This window comes from Amborella trichopoda, chromosome 5, assembly GCF_054954075.1.
Source record: "Amborella trichopoda isolate Santa Cruz 75 chromosome 5, AtrichopodaSantaCruz75HAP2 v2.0, whole genome shotgun sequence".
In the NCBI taxonomy this organism is placed as follows: Eukaryota; Viridiplantae; Streptophyta; class Magnoliopsida; order Amborellales; family Amborellaceae; genus Amborella; species Amborella trichopoda.
The window spans coordinates 28,548,559-28,576,554 of NC_142340.1; the positions used below are offsets into that span (position 1 = coordinate 28,548,559).

The window sequence follows — 27,996 nt, forward strand, 5'->3', positions numbered from 1 at the left end:
GACTAATGCTCTACAACGATGGAAATTAAAGGAATGAGCTATAAAGCCCAGTAAGTAGATCAAAGCACCATGCATTCTTGCTGATGACTATCATCTCACAACAATATTCAAGATTCTAAGCCATTCTTATAAAATATGAGTCATGTGCCATAATCATATATATTCGTATGATGTGCAGGGTCCATAGTGAAACAATAAGAAATTAGATCAATCATATATGATATGAAGCAGAGGTCAATCAAATCATTCAACCATACAAATCTTAGCATCTAACATATTAAGGTGAAAATCAACCATTACCACTAACTCACTCCCTAATTCGCCTGCTCCCAAAGTAGAAGCTCTATCCATCAGAATAAGCCAAACCCATTGCTTAGGACTTCTACCATCACTCAAGAGAGAAGACAATGATAAGTTGAGAGCCCACTTCGTAATGTATTCACACACACACACACACAGTCTCCAGTGCGCTTTGGGGCTTTTGATAGGCTCTTGGCCTTGCAAGACACTGCCATCTCTTTGCATCTCCGCTAGAGGGCGTTACACTACCAAAGGGATCCCAATGGATAGTACCCATTTATATATCTCAGGGAGCGCAACCCTCCCAAATCCATATCACATGCTAGTTCCTTTCTTATCATCGGGAGTCAAGAAAAGATCTCATCATGTGGCAAGTCCATGCTTACTTATCACATCGTATCTCATTATGCGGCAAGTCAATGCTCACACATCACATAACACATCATGGTCATTCAATATGCTCAAAGCATGCCAACAGAATCAGAATCACATATCACATCATATTACCCTACCAACAGATGAATCGTTGCATAGAGTTTCATATCACATTCATATCGGAACACATTCTTATCATATCACATTACTCTACCAACGGATGACCCGTTGCGTAGAGCAACATATCACATTCACATCAGAACACATTCTTATCAGAGTACAATATGGTCATACTCAAACATGCCCATAATTCACATGTCCTTAACTCATATCAGAATCATACACACATATCACTGACAACATGGGCCTTTAGCACATAGTGTATATAGAAAACTTATCACATGGCACTTATCACATAACACCTATCACAGAATAATGCACACATAGCATTTATCTCAAAATTATGCACACATAGCGCTACATAATATGTATCCTAAACATGTACACATATTATAATAGAGCATGTGTCACGAACTCACTCCCTGACCTCTGTCGGAGGGTGACAGAGTGCAGGATCATGATCGAAGGTCGTCATTGTCACTCAGGTGGGAGTGGCTCAACGCATGAAACACGAAATCGAAAGCAAACCACGAAAGAAAACTACAATAAATCCATACATCCAACAATTATCAATCCAAAAAGTACAGCCAATTCATTTCTTCCCAAATTAAAGTCTTTACAAGATCGCTAAAGAGCAACTGGCCCAAAAAATACACAAAATGAGGAATACATCATATCATTGAAATCACCCAAACATACTGTGGAAGTCTTCGGAAGACAGCTTTTCAAACTTCTTGATTTCAGGCTTCAGGCCCTCAAACACTGCCACCCACCTTAAGAACAGCTGCCACCAACCTTCACTGTACAATTATGAAATTAAGATGGAATAAGCTAAAAGCCCAGTAAGCAGATCACTACCCTTACATTCCTGACTATCAGTATATACACGTTAACATGCTCATAGTTCATCAGAAATCGTATTACAGAGTAAGGTCACATATCAAAGTGCACATGAAGGCCATATAAAAGAATCAAAATCAGTTAACAGAGCATTATTTGCATATCATCATTATAGTCAGATAATCTTACAGAATACAAAATTCAGACAAGCAGAACAGAGTAGTTAACTCCCGAAGTAGAAGCCACAATGATCAGGTTAAGCTAATCCAGAGCTTGGGACTTCTACCCTCATTCAGGAGGGAGGACAATGACAAGTAGAAGTCCTATTTCGTAATGTCCTTACGTACACACACATCCCCAGCATGCTTTGGGGTTTTTGATAGGCTGAGGCCTTGCAAGACACTGCCCTCATACTCTCTCTCCACTAGAGGATGTTACACTACCAAAGGGGTCCCGATGGATGCGACCTCCCAAGTGTAATCAGAGCCTAGCTCCCTTCCTGTCATCGGGAGCCAGGGAAGGATCATGTGGCAAGTCCATGCTCAGACTTACAGAATCAGAGGGTTCACTAGCAATGGAGGATCCATTGTGTAGCGGTCAGAATCAGATTTCATACAACAGAATCAGAGTTCATGTAATAGAATCAGAGTTCATATAATAGAATCAGAGTTCATATAACAGATTCAGAGTTCATATAACAGTAGTCAAAGCTCTTATAATACAATCAGAGTTATATAACAGAGTCAGAGTTCATATAACAGACTTAAATTTCATATAACAGAGTCAGAGTTCATATAACAGAGTCAGAGTTCATATAAAAGAATTATAGTTTGTATAACAGAGTCAGAGTTCATATAATAGAGTCAGAGTTCATAAAATCAAAGTTCATATAAGAGAGTCAGAGTTCATATAACAGAGTCAGAGTATCGATGCCACACTTGCTAAAATTTCAGGTAGTGACATATCTTTGAAATTCCACCCATGTTTCAAAATCAATAAGCAACCTCGAAAAGTGCTCAACAAGTGAATTAAAGATGACTTATAATCGGTTCCAATGGCCATGGTTTGGGCTAAATGGATACTTTTTAGTCAGTCACATTCAGTGACATCGGAGGAATTAAATTTGTGCTTTTGCTAAAACTGTCCACAGCGATATACATTTATAAAACAAAGCATAACTTTCAATATAAATCAAATTTTGAAATATTTTCGACATGCAACTTTTAATTCATTCAAGGATATTTCAAATGGCTGTGGTTTGGCCTAAAATGGATGTCATTTGGTTAGTCAAAATCGATGAATACAGTGGTTATTGATGACAAATCCAGGAAAATAGTCCACAGTGACATACCCTGCCATTTCGAAAAATAACATCATTTTTGTAAGGAATTTCAACAGTGGAAAAAAGTAAACATTTTATTAGGCTCGTGTATCTTTCCAACGGTGGTAGTTTAAGGTCAATCGGACTCCATTTGGCTGTCCAAAAGCCTCATTTAAGAACACCCATATTCCTAGAATCTCATAGTTTCATTTAGCAAGTGTCAAGAATGCCTTCCATAATCATTTAATAATGAAGAACATGATAGCATTCATTCTCTCATAATGTGATCACACATAACATGCATTTTTTATATAATCTAAGAATCACAGCTCCATTCTTACACTCATCATTATCATAGAACAAAAACCCCCAAATTTTCTACTCCCCCAAGCCCCAAGAAGATCAGAGGAGCCAACCTCCTAAAATTTTCTAGTAAACCACTATCATTCGAATCAGGGGAAAGGGTAGATGGGGTTGGCACAGCCTCCTTCATCATCTGTGTCATCGCCACCAAGTCCCTGACCATCTCTCCGAGGGCATCAGTATTTCCGTTACTAGAGCTGGCATTGTTGGCCCTCATCCTCGGCATCTTCAACCAAGGACAAAAACAAGTTACTATTCTACCCAAACTACTCTAAAGACACTTCTAAGCTCCCTAGGCCAAGAATCCTATCCTGGCTGCTCTGATACCATAACTATCATGACCCCGCAGCCTGACCCCTGCTTGAGGGCAACAAAGCGTGGGATCGTGACTGTCAAGATTGTCACTCAGGTAGGAGTGGCTCAACGCATGAAACACGAAATCGAGAGAAAACCACGAAATAAAACTAAAATAAAACCATACATCCAACAATTATCAATCCAAAAAGTACAGCCAATTCATTTATTCCCAACTTAAAGTCTTCACAAGATTTCTAAAGCACTACTGGCCCAAAAGATACACAAAATGAGGAATACATCATATCACTAAAATCACCCAAAAATATTGTGAAATTCTTCGAAAGATAGCTTTTCATACTTCATGATTTCAAGTTTCAGGCCCTCAAAAACTGCCACCCACCTTAAGCACAGCTGCCACCACCCTTCTCTCTACAGTCACTACCCTTGCACTCTTGACTATCAGTATATACACGTTAACATGCCCATAGTTCATCAGAAATCGTATTTTGTCTTACAGAGTAAGGTCACATATCAGAGTGCGCATGAAGGCCATGTAAAAGAATCAAAACTAGTTAACTGAGCATTGCTTTCATATCACCGTTACAGTCAGATAATCTTACAGAATATAGAATTCAGACAAGCAGAACATAGTAGTTAACTCCTAAAGTGGAAGCCACAATGATCACTCTAAGCCAATCCTGAGCTTAGGACTTCTACCCTCATTCAAGAGGGAGGATAATGACAAGTAGAAGTCCCACTTCGTAATATCCTTACTTACGCGCACATCCCCAGCGCACTTTGGGGTTTTTGGATAGGCCGAGGCCTTGCAAGATACTGCCCTCATTTTCTCTCACTACTAGAGGACGTTACACTACCAAAGGGGTCCCGATGGATAGTACCCAGAAATCTTGGGGGTGCAACCCCCCCAAGTGTAATAAGAGCCTAGCTCCCTTACTATCATCGAGAGCCAGGGAAGGATCATGTGGCAATTCCATGCTCACACTTACAGAGTATGATAGAATATCACATATATATCATTGTGTGGCTACTCCATGCTCACACTTGCAGAATCAGAGGGCTCACTGCCAATGGAGGATCCATTGTGTAGCAGTCCGAATCAGAGTACATACAATAGAATCAGAGTTCATATAACATAATCAGGGTTCATATAACAGTAGTCAACGCTCTTATAACAGAGTCAGAGTATCGATGCAGCACTTACTAAAATTTCAGGCAGTGACATATCTTTGAAACTCCAGTTTCAAAATCAAGAAGCAACCTCGAAAAGTACTCAACAAGTAAATTAAATATGACTCATAACCAGTTCCAATGGCTGGGGGGTTTGGGCTAAAATGGATACCTTTTAGTCAGTCACATTCAGTGATATCGAAGGCATTAAATCTGTGCTTCTGCTAAAACTGTCCACAGCGACATACCTTCATAAAATGAAGCGTAACTTTCAATCTAAAGAGAATTTCGAAATATTTTCTACGTGCAACTTTTAACCCATTCAAGTATCTTTCAAATGGCTATGGTTTGGCCAAAAATTGATGTCGTTTGATTAGTTAAAATGCATGAACACAGTGGTTATTGATGACAAATCAAGGAAAACAGTACACAGTGATGTACCCTTTCATTTCAAATATAACATCATTTTTGTAAAGAATTTCAACAGTGGAAAAAAACAAACATTTTACTAGGCTCGTGTATCATTCCAATGGTGGTAGTGTAAGGTCAATCGGGCTCCATTTGAATGTCCAAAATCCTCATTCAAGAATACCCATATTCCTGGAATTTCATAGTTTCATTTAGCAAGTGTCAAGAATGCCTTCCATAACCATCACTTTATGATGAAGAACACGATAACATTCATTCTCTCATAATGTGAACACACATAACATGTATTTCTTACATAATCTAAGAATCACAACTCCATTCTTACACTCATCATTATCATAGACTAAAAACCCCAAATTTTCATTGAAAGAGGCATAAGGTTTTTCTACTTTGCATACACTCCTATTGCTTATCCATATGCCTAAGTTTCCACGCAATCCCATGACTATAATACATGGGTAATGGATCCACTTACTTAATTAACAATGGGCCTCCTCAATCCTTTGCTCATAGCTCTCACCTGCCCGACAGTGGCTGCTAATAAAGTCACTCTTGCACTTGTGTCTTAGAGAGAGAGATGTAAGAATGAGGAACGTGGGTAAGAGCAGAGGCTTAAATACTCATGGGTTGGGGGTGGCTGGCCAAGTGTCACCATGGAGGCTCAAAATCTGGACAAATGGCACTCTCATCAGTATGCATTATACAAGTGCCACTTGCAACTCATGCATGTCAAAGACATAGCCGACGCTGGACAAACGACGCGGGCCAGTCAGCACTAGGCAACTGGCGCTGACCAATCGGTGCTGCACAATCCAACCAATGCTGCCCAACCGGTGCTAGGCAACTCCTTCTTTTCTGCTTGACCCACCATGCATTCTAACTGGCCTAGAAGAGTTTGGATCATCACATCATCCCCCCCTTAAAAGGGTTTTGTCCTCAAAATCGTTAATCGAATAAACAGGGGTACAGTGCCCGAATTTCATCTTCTCGCTCCCATGTTGATTCTTCTCGTGAATGATACTGCCATAAAACCTAGACTAAGGGAATCTTTTTGTCACGCAAAACTTGAACCCTTATATCTAGAATCTCAATTGGCTACTCCACATAAGTTAAATCCTCCTTGATAGGGATTGACTCATACTTCAAGACATGGGACAGATCAGGCTGATACTTTCTTAATAATGAAACATGGAAAACATCATGAATAATGGCCAACTCGTGTGGTAAGGCTAGTTGGTATGTCGCGACTCTGAATCTTTCTAATATTTCAAAAGGTCCAATGAATCGCAAACTTAGCTTCCCTTTCTTACCAAATCTCATAATTTTTTTTGTTGGCAACACTCTTAAGAATATCCGATTCCCTACTTCAAATTCAAGGTCCCTTCAGCGATTGTCAGTATAACTCTTGCCGACACTGAGCTACTTTAAGCCTTTCTCGAATTAGGGCGATTTTCTCTGATGTTACTTGAACAATTTATGGCTTTAAGAGTCTCCTTCGTCAACTTCAATCCAACACACCGGTGATCTGCACTTTCTTACTAAGGGTAGGTGATCGTCCTAATTTCTTTTGAAGTCAGTAACACAGACTCTCAAAATATCTTCAAAGATCTGAATGGTCCTCTCTGACTGTCCATCAATCTGGGGGTGAAAAGCAATACTGAAAGTAAGTCTCATCCCCAAAGCTGATTGTAGACTGCTCTAAAATCTTGAAGTAAATTTAGAGTCCCTGTCGGACACAATGTTGATAGGTAGTCCATGCGGCCTTACTATTTCCTTAACATACAGCCTTACTATTTTCTTGACATACAGCTGAGCCAATTTATCAAGGGTATAAGTAGTGCGGACTGGTAAGAAATATGTAGCCTTAGTCAATCGGTCCACAATAACCCAAAATTGTCGTGACAACATCCCGATCTTGGCAAACCAGATACAAAGTCCATGATGATGTGTTCCCACTTCCATTCAGACACAGGTTAGGGTTGCAACAGTCCAGCCAGTCTTTGGTGCTCAGCCTTCACTTGCTGACAGGTCAAAAATTTAGAAACAAATTGTGCCACATCTTTCTTCATGTTATTCCATCAGAAGGTCTTCTTTAAATCTTCATACATTTTTGTGCTTCCTGGGTTCACAGTATAACGGGAGTGCTGCGCTTCCTTTAGAATAGATCTTTTTATATTCTCATCACTTGGGACGCACACCCGTTCTCTAGATCTTAACAAATCATCACTACCGACAGAAAAATCTCCTTCTCCTTCCCATCTTAAGTCTTCCAGAATTTTGCTCAGCTGAGGGTCTTCCTTTTGGGTTACCTTTATCTATTGAAAGAGTTGAGGTTCCACCCTTATACATGCAGTTATTCCTTCCTTGAAACTAGACGGTAAGGTCGGGCGCCACACCACCGCATCCTCTATCAGTATCATTTCTTGGACCATCAAATGTGCCACTAATATTGAGGGTTTCCGACTCAAAGAGTCAGCGACTACATTTGTCTTGCCCGGTTGGTAATTGATGGTGCAATCATAATCATTTAATAGATCCATCCATCTCCTTTGTCTCATATTCAATTCCTTTTGAGAAAATAAATACTTGAGGCTCTTATGATATGTAAATATCTTGAACTGGGTTCCATAGAGATAATATCTTCAAATTGTCAAGGCAAAAACCACATCTACGAGCTTTCAGTCATGAATTGGGTAATTTTGCTCGTGCGACTTTAATTGTCTAGAGGCATATGCTATAACTTTCTCTTGCTGCATTAATACACACCCCAATCCCTTATGGGAAGAATCAATGTAGATTACGAAACCTTCATTTCCTTTGCGCAAGGTTAGTACTGGGGCCGTAGTCAATCTCTTCTTTAATTCTTGGAAACTCTTCTCACAGTCATTTGTCCATACAAATTTTACCCCTTTCTGGTTCAAGCGGGTCAGGGGAAGTGCTATCTTTGAAAAACCTTCTACAAAACACCTGTAATATGCGACTACACCCAGAAAACTGCATACTTCTGTCACATTTGTCGATCGTTCCCATTGAAGCACGGCTTCAACTTTATAAGGGTCAACTGCGAGTCCATCCTTTGAAATAACATGCTCGAGGAAGATCACACTTGAGATCCAAAACTCACTTTTCCCCAGTTTAGCATATAACTTCTCCGTTTTTAGAGTTTAAAGGACCATCGTCAAATGTTGTTCATGCTCTTCTAGATTCTTGGAATATACCTGATTGTCATCTATAAAAACCACCACAAAGTCATCCTAAAAGGGTCTAAGCACTCTATTCATCAAATCCATAAAAAAAGTTGGGGCATTAGTCAGCCCAAAGGGCATTACTAAGAACTCGTAGTGATCATAACGAGTCCTGAAAGTAGTCTTAGATACATATTCTTCCTTGATTCGCAGCTGATGGTAACCAAACCGAAGGTCGATCTTGGAGAATATATGGGCCTCTTGGAGTTGATAAAAAAGATTGTCAATTCTAGGCTCACCCTAAGGTCACACACTAGGTCAAATAAAACCCTTCTCCAATAACTCTTGTAATTCCTCTTTTAACGCCTTTAGTTTTGCTAGGGCCATTCTATAAGGGGCTTTAGAGGTAGGGACGGTACCAGGAATCACATTTATTTTAAATTATATTTCTCTGATTCGAGGCATAGAGGTTAACTCCTCAGGAAAGACCTTCGGATATTCTCTCTCCATCGATATCTCTTCTAACTTAGACCGGTCATCCCGATTTTCCACTATGTAAGCTACATAACCAACACAACTTTTAGTCACCAAACGGGAAGCCCGAATAGTCGAAATAAAATGCAGATGAGGAACATCCTTGACGCCAATAAAGTTCAACTCAGGCTGGTTTGGTTGTCTAAAGGTTACAGTCTTACCACGACAATTTAGAGTAGCATGATGTGTGGATAGTCATTCCATGCCCAAAATAACATCGAAGTCTTGGATATCTACCAACATCAAATCTATATGCAGTTCACACCCTTCAACTAAATCCCCACAATGTTTATAAACAATATCAGTTTCTATAGATCCTCCCATAGGTGTGCATACTACTAAAATCCAGTCAAGCTAAGGTCTAGCATTTATGTGGCATGCAAAGTTGTAGACACCCGCTTTAAATCTGGCAAGTTCTGCGGTGTTTTTAGACCATTAGGATCAAATTGGCTTAGTAAACCCAAAATCCATAGGTCACACAACTTACCTTGTGAGCCGGAACCAATCTATCAGCCCAGAACCCAACGAATGCCTATTTTGACCCGAAATCTAGTAAATGCGTTGTTTTACAAAAAAATCATTAAAAATAGTAAACTAATATGTTTTTACCCAAAGATTCTCTTAGAGCGTCATAAGAGGCCGAGGAAGACACCAAAATTGAAAAACATCAATTTGGATAAGTTTTGGTTTGGGCGTCACGGGGCGTGCCACCAAGGAGACCAGGGCGTCTAGCCCAAGTCATCCTATAAATGCCCTATTTTACAAAAATAACAATTAAAAATAGTAAAAAAATCATTTTTGACACAAAATGTTTTCTGGTAGCTTCACAAGAGGTTAAGAAACACACCTGAAAAGAAAATTTTCAATTTGGACAAGTTTTGGTTTGGGCGACATGGGGCGTGCCACCCAGGCGACACGACTCATGCTGCCCAGCCTTTGGCGTCAGGACTCGTGCCACCAGGGTGACATGACCTGTGCCACCCAGACCCATTTTTCCCCAACTGTGTTTTTTTTTCCTCTTTTATTTTATTGTATTTATTTTATTTTGATTTGGCTTTCATTTATTCTGATTGAAAATTGTGTTTTGAAGTGCTTCGGATCATGCTGGCTCCACCACATATCTGAGAGCAGACAAGCTCGTTTCTGGGTAGATCTGATCTCAGATTTGAATTTGATTGTTCCCACTTTCTCTACCATTTACTTTTCATTTATTTTTTATCAGTTTAAAGTGTCATATATGAGAGATCTATATCATTGGATCGATCGATTATGCGTTATCAACAGTTTGGCGCCCACCGTGGGGCATGATCGAGCGTGATTCGAGAATCAAAATTTCAAAAATCTCAGAATAATTTGAAATATTTCAGGAATGTTCTAGGTAGCATTTTCTTTGATGTTTCTCCAAGTTTATAGTAAGCTTATTTTATCAAGATCTACAAGAAAACAATATAAAAACAATATAAAAAAAATAAGCTTTTTGGGCGACACAAGGCGTGCTCAGGCGACACAGGGTGTGCCACCCAAGCAACACAAGGCGTGCCGCCCAGGAGACATGGGTCATACCGCCCAGGTTCAGGGTGACACTCTTTCTGGTTCTCCAGATTGCCCAATTCAGAATTTTGAAATTTTGAAGGCTAGGTCCTGGGACTTTCTTGTGACTGCTCAAAAAATTTCAGACCAAAATAAAATTTTTAAAAATACCAAACAAATATTTTTCTTGATAAAGGTCTGTTCTATTTGTTGTTCTTCTGTTTCACTTTGTTTTAATTTTATTTCATCAAAAATTCATATTTTTCTGCTTCTGCAAGCTTTAGTAGCCTGATTTCATCAAGACCAATAAGATAAAAAAAGAAAAAAAAAATTAAAAAAAAACTTTGTTTTGGGCAACACGACCCATGCCACCCAACCTATTGGTGCGACACGACCCATGCCACCCAACCTACAGGTGCAACACGACCCATGCCGCCCAACCTACAGGTGCGACACGACCCGTGCCGCCCTGTCACAAAGGTCTCAAAACAATTCTGGGACTCTGCAGGCCAGTTTGAGAGCCTTTCTTGTGCTTGTTCACTAATGTTTGGCTTAAATTAAATTTTTTAAAAATATAAAAAAAATCATTTTTCTTCAGATAAGTCTGTCCTGCTCCTGAATTTTTCTTTTTGTTATTTTCGTTTATTAATTTTGGCTGAAACTATTTTTCCCTGATTTCACCATGCTTAGTCTAACTGTATTTCATCAAAGTTAAAAAGGAGATAAAAAACTTCAAAAATAAAAAATAAAAAAGGATAAATATACATCGAGCGCTGCTTGTGCCCTCCATGAACCATGTATTGTTCGAGTCATCCTGGACTCGGGTCACGCTCAACTTAGCATAAACTGTACCTGGTTTCACTGCTTTGACTATACAATCTTAGGGGTTCCTCACCCCTCCATCTATATTGTGTCTCGAGCGAGTTTTGCCTCGAAGTGCGCATCACTAGCAGCGATCAGCATTGAGCGCTCACTTGTTTTCTTTCTTATTGTGTGCATGTGTGCTTGATTTTATTTTCCTTTGCGTGCTTCTTTACGCACTCTAGCACACACCGACCAGTAATCCCAAAAAACCAGAAAAAAAAATTTTCGAAAACCCCCAAAATTCACGTTAACGACATGAGGGGAACCTAGCATTGAGAGTCGAGGCGGTTGGGATCCACATAACTTTAACTGTGATCGCCCCTCCGTAATCCTTTGCCTCGAGGCAACTCCGCGTATAGTAGGACCTGAAAAAATCCTATAACAAGAGGCTAGGACCTATGCAGGGACCTATATCAGCTTAGCCGCATTTCAGTAGTTAGGAACCCACTCTCAAGCCAAGGCTACCTATAGTACTTTACTAGGTCAAATGCTTTTGTGTGCTTGCTTGCTTATTTCTGATTGGTTAATCTTAGATCTCAGCTCAGACCAGCCTTTGATCCAAGCTGAACTCTAGGTCCAAGTTCAGGCTTTTACCCAGCCTAGCTAAGGTTCGAACCAGGTTCACACCTAGGTCTGAACCTAGGTCCCATCTTGGTCAGAGCTGAAGGCTCGTTCTTGGCTCATCTTTGATCCATTCCAGGTCCACACCTAGTTTGATCATTAAAACCCTCTAGGTCCAAGCTTAGGCTTGCACCCAGCTCAGTCCAAGTCCGAACCAAGCTCACACCTAGGTCCTAACCTAGACCCATTCTTGGTCCGAGCCGAGACTCGCACCCATCTAGTCTAGATCTTAGTCTAGGTTCTAGCGTAGGTCTAAGTTTAGAGTTGCCTCTAGAGCTAGACTAGGCTTACCCTAGTTTACGGTCTGAACCAAAACCCATTGAGTCTAGAAGTCTAGATTCTGGGTTAGTCTTACCCTTGGTCTTAGTTAAGGTTTTGCCCCTAGAGTCAGGCTGAGTCTACCCTAGCCATCGAGTTCATATCTTACCTAAGCCTAGACACTAGAACCCGACCAAAGAAAGTCATCATGTCAGTTACCCAAGGTACGTATGACGCTAAAGGTCGGGTATATCCAGTTCAACGTCAAACTCGTGCGACATAAAATAGTCGAGACAGGTACTGTCTATCCCCGTATGACGTAGTTCGGGTATATCATCCATCGCTGCATGATGCTAAACTGCTTCGAGGGCTCTATGGTTGCAGGAGTTAAAATTGCTAACAAACATTGCTTTTCGAAATATCTTTCTCTTTTCAAAATTTTCACCATATGTCTTGTGTTTTCAAAAACTTTAATTTCTTTGTTAAAATCGTAACCTGTCCTTGCTTCGGGTTCTATTTCAAATCTCCCCCTACTTTCAAAATTTCTAAAAGAGCTTGTAAAAACAAAGGAGCTTGGACATCCGTATATGATGAACAGCGTGTTGCCGCGATTACCACATTGCTGCCTCGCCTCTTTACTCAAAATTGATCAAACAAGTCTCGTCCTATAGAAAGCCTTTTCCTATAAACAGCCTTAGGAAACCCCTAAGTAAATCAAAGAAATAGCCAGATTTAAAATTTTAAAACTAAGAAATCCCTGAGGCCAAGTGGCATGGCTGTAAAATCCACCTCGAGTTTCAAGCTTGTGTAACTCACCGACACCTCACGCCGAAAACCTTAGGATGGAAATGCCCTAGGTGGGTGATCATGGGATTGCAATGACTTGGAGGGATAGTTGGTGTGCCATCTGCCCACGTGACGTCAGGATGACATTCATCTTTGACATTCTCCTGCCCCTCGAAGGACTGGGAAGTCTACTGTTGCTACTTACCTGTCCCTCAAAGGATAGGGAGTGAGCATCAGAGAGTCTACTGTTGCCTACCCCTCGAAGGATAGGTAACGACAGCATGTATACTTCTTTACCACTCTCATGTCCCTCGAAGGACAAGGACTGCCAAAGAGGGGCAACTGTAGACATTCGCTTTAAATTGAGCAAGTTACATGGTTTTCTATACCCTTAAGATCAAATTGGCCTAGTAAACCCAAAATCCATAGGTCACACAACTTACCCAGTGAGTTGGAACCATTTTGCCAGCCACGAACCCAACAGATGACTGTTTTAACCTAGAATCCACTAAATACGCTGTTTTACGAAAACAACCATTAAAAATAGTAAACAAATCTGTTTTGACCCAAAGGTTTTTTCAGATATTCAAAAGAGGCTGAGGAAGACACCAAAATTGAAAAACATCAATTTAGATAACTTTTGGTTTGGGGGACACGGGGTGTGCCGCCCTGACGATAGAGGGTGCATCGCCCAAGTCATCTTGCAAATGCCCTATTTTACCAAAAAACTCATTAAAAATAGTAAAAGACTCGTTTTTTACCCAAATTTTTTCTGGTAGCTTTACAAGAGGCTAAGGAACACACTTGGAAAGAAAAATTTTAATTTTGACAAGTTTTGACTTGAGAGACGTGGGGCGTGCCGCCCAGACCAGTTTTTCCTCAACTGCGTTTTTATCATTTTTCATGTTTTTAGGATTATCTTGTGGGTGATTTGGCCACTTGACCTATTCGTAACGGTCAAATCCAAATTTTAAAAAAAATAAAAGATTGGTTTTACCAAGGGATTTGTTGGTTACGGGATAACTCTGCCCCAACAAATCCCTTGTTCAGATGAACTCACTTTGGGTGACCATAAAAGGATGAAAAACGAGAGGGTTGGAGAGAGACAAGACTTTTAGAAACATTAGGCCGGAAGAGAAACCCTAGGAGAGTATAGAGAACTTCCCTGAGAAAACCCTAACCCTCATCTTAAGCGTAAGTAAACCTAGACCTAGGGCTCAACAAACCTAGATCTAAACCATTTCTAAGGCACAACCACCCTATTACTACCAGAGACTTGTTGATCGACATCTGGACCACAAGGGAAAAAGGAACCGGTTCTGATACGGGCGAGCCCTCGAAGGCTCGGGAAGCCTGATCCATCGCCCCCGGTTCGGTATTTTCTTCTCCTTCATTACCTCTTTTCTTTTATTGTATTTATTTTATTTGATCTGGTAACGATTCATTCTAATTAAAAATTTTGTCTTAAAATGCTTCGGATTACGCTGGCTCCGCCACAGATCTGAGAGCAGATCTGCTCGTTTATGAGAAGATCTGATCTAAAATCTAAATTTGATTGTTCCCACTTTCTCTACCATTGCTTTTTCATTTATTTTTTATCAGTTGAAAGTGTCCAATATGAAAGATCTACATCGTTAGATCGATCGATTCTGCGCTATAAACAAGAGTGAGGCAACAAAAGAGTGTGTAGATTAAGGATCAATCAAGATTTTTGCTTCACTGCTACAAACGGAGAGCGTACCTCGGACGACTAAAGTTGATGCTTGGCTTCGTGCTCGATAAGTGCAAACACCCGACCTTGAGTCTTTGATCGGTCCTCAAGTCCCCTTACTGGGCAGTCTCTAATCTGGTGGCTTGGCTTGCCACATCTGGAGCTGGCCCCCGTCTTCTTTTGGCAATCAGCTACTAAGTGATTATCCTTCCCACAGTGCAGGCATATCGAGCGCCGATTTTCTCTTACATCTCCCAGCAATGTTCTCAAGATATTCTTGCCTCTCTGATTTTCTCTTCCCCGAAAGTCCCTCTTCAGTGGTAGTCGAGCTTTCCTCCCCGAGTTTCCATACTGGGATGGCCTCATCTTCCAGTCTCTCCCACTCGGGATTCTTCATCTTCCTTTTTTATCCTCATGGCCAGATCCACTAAAGGGGAAAAGGTCTTTAAATTGGCTAATACCACTCCCTTCCATATTTCCAGCCTGAGGCCTCTTTTGAACTTTCTAGCCTTCCACACCTCAGTATTAATGATGTGTGGGGCATACTTCAATAACTCAAAAAATTTAGCAGCGTACTGCTCCACAGTTAAATTCCTTTGTTGCAGCTCGATAAACTCCACTTCTTTCCTATCCCTCATAGAATCAAGAAAGTACTTTTCATTAAAGACTTCTAGGAAATTTTCCTAGGTTATATCTTTCCCAAGATTGTTCTACCGAGCCCCACAAGTATTCAGCGTCCCCTTCAAGAATGAAAGTGCCCAATCTCACATTCTGTTTATCAGTGCAGTTTAAAGCTTTGAATATCTTCTTTATTTGTCCAACTCGCAACCTTTTTTACTCCCCCAAGCCCCAAGAACATCGGAGGAGCCAACCTCCTGGACTTTTCTAATAAACCACTATCATTCGAATCAGGGGAAGGGGTAGATGGGGCTGGCATAGCTTCCTTCATCATCTGTGTCGTGGACCCCAAGGTCCTGAACAACTCTCCCAGGGCATCAGTATTTCTGTTACTGGAGCAAGCATTATTAGCCCTCTTCCTCAGCATCTTCAACCTAAGATAAAAATGTTCAGTTACTATTCTACCCAAACTATTCTAAAGACACTTCTAAGCTCCCTAGGCCAAGAATCCTATCCAGGCTATTCTGATACCATAACTGTCATGAACCCGCACCCTGACCCCTTCCAAAGAAAGACAGAGCGTGGGATCGCGACCGGAGGTCATGATTGTCACTCAGGTGGGAGTGGCTCAATGCATGAAACATGAAATCGAGATCAAAGCACGAAAGAAAACTTAAATAAATGCATACATCCAACAATTACCAATAAAAAAAGTACAGCCAATTCATTTCTTCTCAAATTAGTCTTTACAAGATCACTAAAGCACTACTGGCTCAAAAGGCACACAAAAAGAGGAATACATCGTATTACTAAAATCACCCAAACATACTGTAGAAGTCTTCGAAAGACAGCTTTTCAAACTTCTTGATTTCAGGCTTCCAGGCCTCAAAAATTGCCAAGCACAGCTGCCACCACCCTTCACTCTACAGTTATGAAATTAAGATGGAATGAGCTAAAAGCCTAGTAAGCAGATCACTACCCTTGCATTCTCGACAATCAGTATGTACACGTTAATATGCTCATAGTTCATCAAAAATCGTATTTTGTCTTACAGAGTAAGGTCACATATCAGAGTGCACATGAAGGCCATGTAAAAGAATCAAATCAGTTAACAGAGCATTACTATCATATCACCATTACAGTCAGATAATCTTACAGAATATAGAATTCTGACAAGCAAAACAAAGTAGTTAACTCTCGAAGTAGAAGCCACAGTGATCAGGCTAAGCCAATCCTGAGCTTGGGACTTCTACCCTTATCCAGGAGGGAGGACAATGACAACTAGAAGTCCTACTTCGTAATGTCCTTACTCACGCACACATCCCCAGCACGCTTTGAGGTTTTTGATAGGCTGAGACCTTGCAAGATACTACCCTCATACTCTCTCACCACTAGAGAACATTACACTATCAAAAGGGTCCCGATGGATACTGCCTCGATATCATGGGGGGTGCGACCCTCCCAAATGTAATTAGAGCCTAGCTCTTTTCCTATCATCAGGAGCCAAGGAAGGCTCATATGGCACTTCCATGCTCACACTTACAGAGTCTGACAGAATATCACATATATATCATTGTGTGGCTAGTCTATGCTCACACTTACAGAATCAAAAGGGCTCACTATAAATGGGGGTATAGTGCCCGAATTTCATCTTCTCGCTCCCACGTTGATTCTTCTCTTCAATGATACTACCATAAAACCTGAACTAGGGGAATCTTTTTGTTGCGCAAACCTGGAACCCTTTTGTCTAAAATCTCAATTGGCTGTTCCACATAAGTTAAATCCTCCTTGATAGGGATTGGCTCATACTTTAAGATATGGGACAGATCAGATTGATACTTTTTTAATAATGAAACGTGGAAACTACCATGAATATTAGCCAACTCGGGCGGTAGGGCTAGTTGGTATGCCTCTACTCCAATTCCTTCTAATATTTCAAAACGTCCAATGAATCACGGACTTAGCTTCCCTTTCTTACCAAATCTCATAATTCCTTTTGTTGGCGACACTCTTAAGAATACACGTTCTCCTACTTCAACTTCAAGATCCCTTTGATGATTATCGACATAACTCTTTTGCTGACTCTGAGATATTTTTTGCCTTTCTCGAATTGGGGATCTTTTCTCTGATGTTACTTGAACAATTTTTCTACCCTAAGTGTCTCCATACGCCGACTTCATTCTAGCACACCGGTGATCTGCACTTTCTTCCATTTAATGCTTGAAAAGCTGTCAACTGAATACTGGCCTAGAAACTGTTGATTGTATGAAAATTCTACTAAGGGTAGGTGATGGTCCCAAATTCCTTTGAAGTCAGTAACACAGGCTCTCAACATATCCTCTTAGAATTGAGTGGTCCTCTTTGACTGTCCATCAGTCTGGTGGTGAAAGGCAGTACTGAAAGTAAGTCTTCTCTCCAAAGCTGATTATAGACTGCTCCAAAATCTTTAAGTAAATCTATATTCTCTCTCAAACACAATGCTGACGGGTACTCCATGCAACCTTACTATTTCCTTAACATACAGCTGAGTCTGTTTATCAAGGGAAGAAGCAGTGCGGACTCGTAAGAAATGTGCAGCCCTAGTGAATTGGTCCACAATAACCAAAAAACTGTCTTGACCCAATCCTGATCTTGGTAAACCGGACACAAAGTCCATGGTGATGTGTTCCCACATCCATTCTCGCACAAGTAAGGGTTGCAACAGTCCACCCAGTCTTTGATGCTCGACCTTCACTTACTGACAGGTCAAACATTTAGAAACAAATTGTGCCACATATTTCTTCATATTATTCCACCATATTGTCTTCGTTAAATCTTCGTACATTTTTGCGCTTCATGGGTGCACAGTATAACGAGAGTGGTACGCTTCCTCTAGAATAGCTCTTTTTATATTGTCATCACTTGGGACGCACACCCGTTATGTCAATCTTAACAAATCATCACTACTAATAGAAAAATCTCGTCCTCCTTCCTGTCTTAAGTGTCCCAGAATTTTACTCAGCTGAGGGTGTGCCTTTTGGGGTACCTTGATATGTTGAAAGAGTTGAGGCTCCACCCTTATACTTGTAGTTATTCCTTCCTTGGAACTAAAGGGTAAGGTCGGACGCCACTCCACCGCATCCTCTATCAATATCAATTTTCAGACTGTCAAATGTGCCACTGATATTGAGGGTTTCCGACTCAAAGTGCCGGGGACTACATTTGTCTTGCCCGGTTGGTAATTGATTGTGCAATCATAATCATTCAGTAGATCCATCCATCTCCTTTGTTTATTCAATTCCTTTTGAGAAAATAAATACTTGAGGCTCTTATAATCTGTAAATATCTTGAACAGGGTTTCATAGAGATAATGTCTCCAAATCTTCAAGGCAAAAACCACAGCCGCGAGCTCTAAGTCATGAATTGGGTAATTTTGCTCATGTGGATTTAACTGTCTAGAGACATAAGCTATAACTTTCTCTTGGTGCATTAATACACAATCCAATCCCTTATGGGAAGCACCTGTATATATTATAAAACCTTCATTTCCCTCAGGCAGGGTTAGTATTGAGGCCGTAGTCAATCACTTCTTTAATTCTCGGAAACTCCTTTCACAGTCATCTGTCCATATGAGTTTTACCTCTTTCTGGGTCAGGAGGGTCAAGGAAAGTGGTATCTTTGAATAAGCTTCTACAAAACTCCTATAATAACCAGTCAGACCCAGGAAATTACAGACTTTTGTCACATTTGTCGGTCTTCCCTACTTAAGCACGGCTTCAACCTTACAAGGGTCAATTGCGATGCCATCCTTAAGAATAACATGCCCAAGGAAGACCACACTTGAGAGCCAAAACTCGCTTTTCCCCATTTTAGCATATAACTTCTCCGTTTTTAGAGTGTGGAGGACTATCCTCAAATGTTGTTCTTGCTCTTCCAGATTCTTGGAATACACCAGAATGTCATCTATAAAAACCACCACAAAGTCATTCAAAAAGGGTCTAAACACTATACTCATCAAATTTATAAAAACGGTCGGGGCATTAGTTAGCCCGAAGGGCATTACTAATAACTCGTAGTGACCATAAGAAGTCATGAATGCAGTCTTAGATACATCTTCCTCCTTGATTCGCAGCTGATGGTAACCCGACAGAAGGTCGATCTTGGAAAATACTTGGGCCCCTTGGAGTTGATCAAAAAGGTCATCAATTCTTAGCAAGGGGTACCTTTCAGCTGCCGATAGTCTATACATAGCCTTAAAAGCCCATCCTTATTTTTAACAAATAAGACAGGCGCACCCCAGGGTGATGCACTAGGTCGAATAAAATCCTTCTCCAGTAACTCTTGTAAATTCTCTTTTAACTCCTTCAGTTCTGCTAGGGCCATTCTATAAAGGGCTTTAGATGTAGAAACGACACTAGGAATTACATTTATCTCATTTCTATTTCTCTGATTGGGGGCTTAAAGGCTAACTCCTAGGGAAAGACCTCCGGATATTCTCTCACCACCGATATCTCTTATAACTTAGATCGGTCAACTTGATTTTCCACTATGTAAGCAAGGTACCCAACAATACTTTCAGTCAGTAGATGGGAAGCCTGAATAGCCGAAAAAAAATAGAGAGGAGGAACATCCTTGATTCCAATAAAGTTCAACTCAGGCTGATTTGGGCATCAAAAGGTTACAGTCTTACCAAGAAAATTTACAGTGGCATGATGCATGGATAGCCGGTCTATGCCCAAAATAACATCGAAGTCTTGGGTATCTAACAATATCAAATCTATATGCAGTTCACACCCTTCAAGTAAAACCCCACAATGTTTATAAACAATATCAGTATTTATAGATCTTCCCATAGGTGTGTATACTACCAAAATCAAGGCAAGCAAATAAGGTATAGCATTTATGTGGCATGCAAAGTGAGGTGCAACAAAAGAGTGTGTAGATCCAAGATCAATCAAGATTTTTGCTTCGATGTCAAAAATGGAGAGCATACCTCGGATGACTGAAGTTGATGCCTTGGCTTCATGCTCGGTAAAAGCAAATACTCGACCTTGAGTCTTTGATTGGTCGTCAGGTCCCCCTTACAGGCCAGTCTCTAATCTGGTGGCCCGACTTGCCACATTTGAAGCATGCCCCCATCTTCCTTCGGCAATCAGCCGTCGAGTGATTGTCCTTCACACAATGCAAGCATATCGGGCACCAATTTTCTCTTACATCATTCGGCAATGTTGTCAAAATATTCTTGCCTCTCTGATTTTCTCTTCCCCGAAAGTTCCTCTTCAATGGTAGTCGAGCTTTCCTCCTCGAGTTTCTATACTGGGCAAATCTCATCTTCCAGTCTCCTCACTCGGGATTCTTCATCCTCCCTTCCAAGAGGAAAAGGTCTTTTAATTGGCTAATACCACTCCTTTCCTTATTTTGGCCTGAGGCCTCTTCCAAACTTTCTAGCTTTCCACCCCTCAATATTAATGATGTGTGGAGAAAACTTCGACAACTCAGCAAATTTAGCTGCGTATTGCTCCATTGTTAAGTTCTCTTATTGCAGCTCGATAAACTCCACTTCTTTCCTTTCCCTCAAAGAATCAGGAGAGTACTTTTCATTGAAGACTTCTAGGAAAGTTTCCCGGGTCATCTCAATCTCAGATCTTCCCCAAGATTGTTCTACCAAGCCCCACCAGTATTCTATCCCCTTCAAGCATGAAAGTGCCCAATCTCACTTTACGTTCATCAGTGCAGTTTAAAGCTTTGAATATCTTCTCTATCTATCTCCTCATCTCTCAGCCTTTTCTACTTCCCCAATCCCCAAGAAGGTCGGAGGATCCAACCTCCTAAACATTTCTAATAACCCACTATCATTCGAATCAAGGGTAGGGCTAAATGTGGCTGGTCCTTCATCATCTGTGTCATGGCCCCAGAGGCCCTCACCAACTCTCCGATGGCATCAGTATTTCCGTTACTAGAGCTGGCATTGTTAGCCCTCGTCCTCGGCATCTTCAACCTAAGGCACAAACATTTAACTACTATTCTACCCAAACTATTCTAAAGACACTTCTAAGCTACCTAGGCAAAGAATCATATCCTGGCTGCTAAAATATCATAATTGTCAAGACCCCGCTCCTTGACCGTTGCCAGAGGGTGACAGAGTGCCAGATCGCGATCGGAGGTCACGATTGTCACTTAGGTGGGAGTGGCTCAACGCATGAAACATGAAATCGAGAGCAAACCACGAAAGAAAACTAAAATAAATCCATACATTCAACAATTATCATTCCAAAAAGTACAGCCAATTCATTTCTTCCCCAATTAAAGTCTTTACAAGATCATTAAAGCGCTACTGGCCCAAAAGATTCACAAAATCAAGAATACATCATATCACCGAAATCCCCCAAATATACTGCTGAAGTCTTCGAAAGACAGCTTTTCAAACCTCTTGATTTCAGGCCTCAGGCCCTCAAAAACTACCACCCACCTTAAGCACAGCTGCCACCACCCTTTACTCTACAGTTATGAAATTAAGATCGAATGAACTAAAAGCCCAATAAGTAGATCACTACCCTTGCATTCCTTACTATCAATATATACACGTTAACATGCTCATAGATCATCAAAAATCGTATTTTGTCTTACAGAGGTCACCTATTAGAGTGCACATGAAGGCCATGTAAAAGAATCAAAATTAGTTAACATAGCATTACTTCAATATCACCATTAATGTTAGATAATCTTACAGAATATAGAATTCAGACAAGCGAAACAGAGTAGTTAACTCCCAAAGTAGAAGCCACAGTGATCAGGTTAAGCCAATCCTGAGCCTGGGACTTCTACCCTCATTCTAGAGGGAGGACAATGACAAGTAGAAGTCCCACTTCGAAATGTCCGTACGCATGCACACATCCCCAGCGCGCTTTTGGATTTTTGATAGGCTAAGGCAATGCAAGATACTGCCCTCATACTCTCTCACCACTAGATGATGTTACACTACCAAAGGGGATCTGATGGAAAGTGCCCAGAAACGTGGGAGTTGCGACCCTCCCATGTGTAATCAGAGCCTAGCTCCCTTCCTATCATCAGGGGCCAGGGAAGGATCATGTGGCAATTACATGCTCACACTTACCAAGTCCGACAGAATATCACATATATATCATTGTGTGGCTAGTCCATGCTCACACTTACAGAATCAGAGGGCTCACTACCAATGGAGGATCCATTGTGTAGCGGTTAGAATCAGCGTTCATACAGCAGAATCAGAGTTCATATAACATAATCAGGGTTCATATAAGGTAGAACTGAAAGTAAGTCTGGTGGTAAAAGGTAGAACTGAAAGTAAGTCTTGTCTCTAAAGCTGATTGGATCCTCCGACCTTCTTGGGGACTGGGGAAGTAGAAAAGGATGATAGTTGGAGGAGATAGGTAGAGAAGATATTCAATGCTTTAAACTACACTGATGAACGTAAAGTGATATTGGGAACTTTCATGCTTGAAGGGGTTGCTGAATACTGGTGGGGCTCGGTAGAACAATCTTGGGGAAGATTTGGGACTGAGATGACCTGGGAAAATTTCCTAGAAGTCTTCAATGAAAAGTACATTCTTGATTCCAACACTTTAGAGACAAGACCTACTTCATTCCAACACACGGGTGATCTGCACTTTCTTCCATATAATGTTTCAAAAGGTGTCAACCGAATACTGGCCTGGAAACTGTTGATTGTACGAAAATTCTACTAAGGGTAGGTGATCGTCCCAATTTCCTTTTAAGTCAGTATCAAAGGCTCTCATCATATCCTCTTAGATCTGAACAATCCTCTATGACTATCCATCGGTCTGGTGGTAAAAGGTAGAACTGAAAGTAAGTCTTGTCTCTAAAGCTGATTGTAGACTGCTCCAAAATCTCGAAGTAAATCTAGAGTCCCACTCGAACACAATGCGAACAGATACTCCATGCAGCCTTACTATTTCCTTAACCTACAGCTGAGCCAGTTTATCAAGGGAATAAGCAGTGCGAACTGGTAAGAAATGTGCAGCCCTAGTGAATTGGTCCACAATAAGCCAAAAACTGCGATGACCCAATCCTGATCTTGGCAAACCGGACACAAAGTCCATGGTGATGTGTTCCCATACCCATTCTGACACAAGTAAGGTTTGCAACAGTCCACCCGGTCTTTGATGCTCGACCTTCACTTACTGAAAGGTCAAACAATTAGAAACAAATTGTGCCACATGTTTCTTCATGTAATGTCTTTTTTAAATCTTGGAACATTTTTGTGCTTCATGGGTGCACAGTATAACAGGAGTGGTACGGTTCCTCTAGAATAGCACTTTTTATATTGTGACGCACACCCGTTCTCTAAATCTTAACAAATCATCACTACTAATAGAAAAATCTCCTTCTCCTTCTTGTCTTTAGTCTCCCAGAATTTTACTCAGCTAAGGGTGTGCCTTTTGGGTTACCTTGATATGTTGAAAGAGTTGAGGCTCCACCCTTATACTTGCAGTTATTCCTTCCTTGGAACTAGAGAGTAAGATCGGACACCACTCCACCGCATCCTCTATCAATATCTTTTCTCAGACCATCAAATGTGCCACTGATATTGAGGGTTTCCAACTCAAAGTGTCAGCGACTACATTTGTCTTGCCCTGTTGGTAATTGATGGTGCAATCATAATCATTCAGTAGATCCATCTATCTCCTTTGTTTCATATTCAATTCTTTTTGAGAAAATAAATACTTGAGGCTCTTATGATCTGTAAATATCTTGAACAGGGTTCCATAGAGATAATGTCTCCAAATTTTTAAGGCAAAAACCACAGCCGCGCGCTTTAAGTCATGAATTGGGTAATTTTGCCCATGTGTCTTTAACTTTCTAGAGGCATAAGCAATAACTTTCTCTTGCTGCATTAATACACAACCCAATCTCGTATGGGAAGCATCAGTATAGATTACAAAACCTTCATTTTCCTCGGGCAGGGTTAGTATTGGGGCAGTAGTCAATCTCTTCTTTAATTCTTGGAAACTCTTTTCAGAGTCATCTGTCCATTTAAGTTTTACCTCTATCTAGGTCAGACGCAAAATACTACAGACTTCTGTCAATTGCGACGCCATCCTTAAAAATAACATGCCCGAGGAAGACCACACTTGAGAGCCAAAACTCGCTTTTCCCCAGTTTAGCATATAACTTCTCCATGTTTAGAGTTTGGAGGACCATCCTCAAATGTTGTTCACGCACTTCTAGATTCTTGGAATACACCAGAATGTCATCTACAAAAACCACCACAAATTCATCCAAAAAGGGGCTAAACACTCGATTCATCAAATCCATAAAAACGGCAAGGCCATTAGTCAGCCCAAAGGGCATTACTAATAACTCGTAGCAACACTAACGAGTCCTAAGTGCAGTCTTAAATAGTTCTTCTTCCGTTATTTGCAGCTGATGATAACCCGACCGAAGGTCGATCTTAGAGAATACTTGGGCCCCTTGGAGTTGATAAAAAAGGTCATCAATTTTTGGCAAGGGGTACATGATTTTCTATAAAGGGCTTTAGAGGTAGGAACGGCACTAGGAATTACATTTATCTCAAATTCTATTTCTCTGATTGGGGGCATAAAGGTTAACTCCTCGAGAAAGACCTCCGGATATTCTCTCACCACCGATATCTCTTCTAACTTAGATCGGTCATCTTGATTTTCCTCTATGTATGCTAGATACCCAACACAATATTTAGTCAGTAAATGGGAAGCCCGAATAGCTGAAAAAAAATACAGAGGAGGAACATCCTTGATGCAAATAAAGTTCAACCCAGGCTAGTTTGGGAATCTAAAGTTACAGTCCTACCACGACAATTTATAGTAGCATGATGCGTGGATAGCCGGTCCCTGCCAAAAATAACATCAAAATCGTGGATATTTAACAATAAAAAATCTATATGCAGTTCACACCCTTCAAGTAAAACCCCACAATGTTTATAAACAATATCAGTTTCTATAGATCCTCCCAATGGTGTGCATAGTACCAAAATTCAGGCATGCAAAGAAGGTATAGCATTTATGTGGCATCCAAAGTGAGGTGCAACAAAAGAGTGTGTAGATCCAAGATCAATCAGAATTTTTGCTTCAATGCCACAAATGGAGAGCGTACCTCGGATGACTGAAGTTGAATCCTTGGCTTTGTGCTCGGTAAGAGCAACTACCCGACCTTGAGTCTTTGATCGGTCTTCAGGGCCCCTTACTGGGCAGTCTTTAATCTGGTGGCCCAGCTTGCCACATTTGAAGCATGCCTCCGTCTTCCTTCGGCAATTAGCCGCCGAGTGATTATCCTTCCCACAATGCAAGCATATCGGGCACTGATTTTCTCTTACATCGTCCGACAATGTTCTCAAATTATTCTTGCCTCTCTGATTTTCTCTAACCCGAAAGTTCCTCTTCAGTGGTAGTCGAGCTTTCCTCCTCGAGTTTCCATACTGGGCTGATCTCATCTTCCAGTCTTCTCCCACTCGGGATTCTTCATCTTCCCTTTCAAGAGGAAAAGGTCTTTTAATTGGCTAATACCACTCCCTTCCTTATTTTCGGCCTAAGGCCTCGTTCGAACTTTCTAGCTTTCCACCCCTCGGGATTAATGATGTGTGGTGCATACTTTGACAACTCAGCAAATTTAGCTGCGTAATGCTCCACAGTTAAGTTCTCTTGTTGCAGCTCGATAAACTCCACTTCCTTCCTTTCCCTCACAGAATCAAGAATGTACTTTTCATTGAAGACTTCTAGGAAATTTTCTTAGGTCATCTCAGTCCCAAATCTTCCCCAAGATTGTTCTACCGAGCCCCACTAGTATTCAGCAACCCCTTCAAGCATGAAAGTTCCCAATCTCACTTTACGTTCATCAGTGTAGTTTAAAGCATTGAATATCTTCTCTACCTATCTCCTCCAACTATCATCCTTTTCTACTTCCCCAGTCCCCAAGAAGGTCGGAGGATCCAACCTCTTAAACTTTTCTAATAAACCACTATCATTCCAATTAGGGGTAGGGTTAGATGTGGCTGGCACAGCTTCCTTCATCATCTGTGTCATGGCCCCCAAGGCCCTGACCAACTCTCCGAGGGCATCAGTATTTTCGTTACTAGCGCTGGCATTGCTAGCCCTTGTCCTCGACATCTTCAACCTAAGACACAAACATTCAACTGCTATTCTACAAAAACTATTCTAAAGACACTTCTAAGCTCCCTAGGCAAAGAATCCTATCCAGGCTGCTCTGATACCATAATTGTCATGACCCCACTCCATGACCATTGTCGGAGGGCGACAGAGTGCGGGATCGCGACCGGAGGTCACGATTGTCACTTAGGTGGGAGTGGCTCAATGCATGAAACATGAAATCGACAGCAAACCACGAAAGAAAACTAAAATAAATCCATACATTCAACAATTATCATTCCAAAAAGTACAGCCAATTCATTTCTTCATAAATTAAAGTCTTTACAAGATCATTAAAGTACTACTAGACCAAAAGATACACAAAATGAGGAATACATTACATCATTGAAATCACCCAAATATACTGCTGAAGTCTTCGAAAGACGGCTTTTCAAACTTCTTGATTTCAGGCCTCAGGCCCTCAAAAACCGCCACTCACCTTAAGCACAGCTGCCACCACCTTCACTCTACAATTATGAAATTAAGATGGAATGAACTGAAAGCCCAATAAGCATATCACCACCCTTGCATTCCTTACTATCAATATATACACGTTAACACACTCATAGTTCATAAAAAATTGTATTTTGTCTTACAGAGTAAGGTCACATATCAGAGTGCACATGAAGGCCATGTAAAAGAATCAAAATCAGTTAACATAGCATTACTTTCATAGCACTATTACAGTCAGATAATCTTACAGAATATAGTATTCAGACAAGCAAACAGCGTAGTTTATTTTTGAAGTAGAAGCCACAGTGATCAGGCTAAGCCAATCTTGAGCTTGGAACTTCTACCTTCATTCGGGAGGGAGGGCAATGACTAGTAGAAGTCCCACTTCGTAATGTCCATACTCACGCACACATCCCCAGCGTGCTTTGGGGTTTTTGATAAGTTGAGGCGGTGCAAGATACTGCCCTCATACTCTCACTACTAGAGGATGTTACACTATCAAAGGGGCTCCGATGGATAGTGCCCAGAAATCTTGGGTGGTGCGACCCTCCCAAATGTAATCAGAGCCTAGCTCCCTTCCTATCATCGGGAGTCAGGGAAGGATCATGTGGCAATTCCATGCTCACACTTACCGAGTCTGACAAAATATCACATATATATCATTGTGTGGCTAGTCCATGCTCACACTTACAGAATCAAAGGGCTCACTACCAATGGAGGATCCATTGTTAACGGTCAGAATCAGAGTTCATACAACAGAATCATAGTTCATATAACAGAATCAGGTTTCTTATAACAGTAGTCAAATCTCTTATAAAAAATTTATAGTTCATATAACAGAATCAAGTTTCTTATAACAGCAGTCAAATCTCTTATACAAAAATCATAGTTCATATAACGGAGTCAAAATTCATATAACAGAGTCAGAGTTCATATAACAGAGTCAGAGTATCGATACCGCGCTTTCTAAAATTTTAGGAAGTGACATGTCTTTGAAATTCCACCCACGTTTCAAAATCAAGAAGCAACCTCAAAAAGTGCTCA

The 27,996-nt window shown here is 40.9% G+C and overlaps 1 long non-coding RNA gene across 1 annotated transcript; it reads right to left on the reverse strand.

Moving 5' to 3' along the window:
- Window positions 1-1,361: 1,361 nt before the first annotated feature.
- On the reverse strand, window positions 1,362-27,046 carry LOC148782038 (uncharacterized). The gene is made up of 2 exons (XR_016055327.1): window positions 26,841-27,046; window positions 1,362-1,595 (listed from the first exon to the last, which is right to left on the reverse strand). It is a non-coding gene; the product is annotated as an uncharacterized LOC148782038 (long non-coding RNA).
- Window positions 27,047-27,996: the final 950 nt, after the last annotated feature.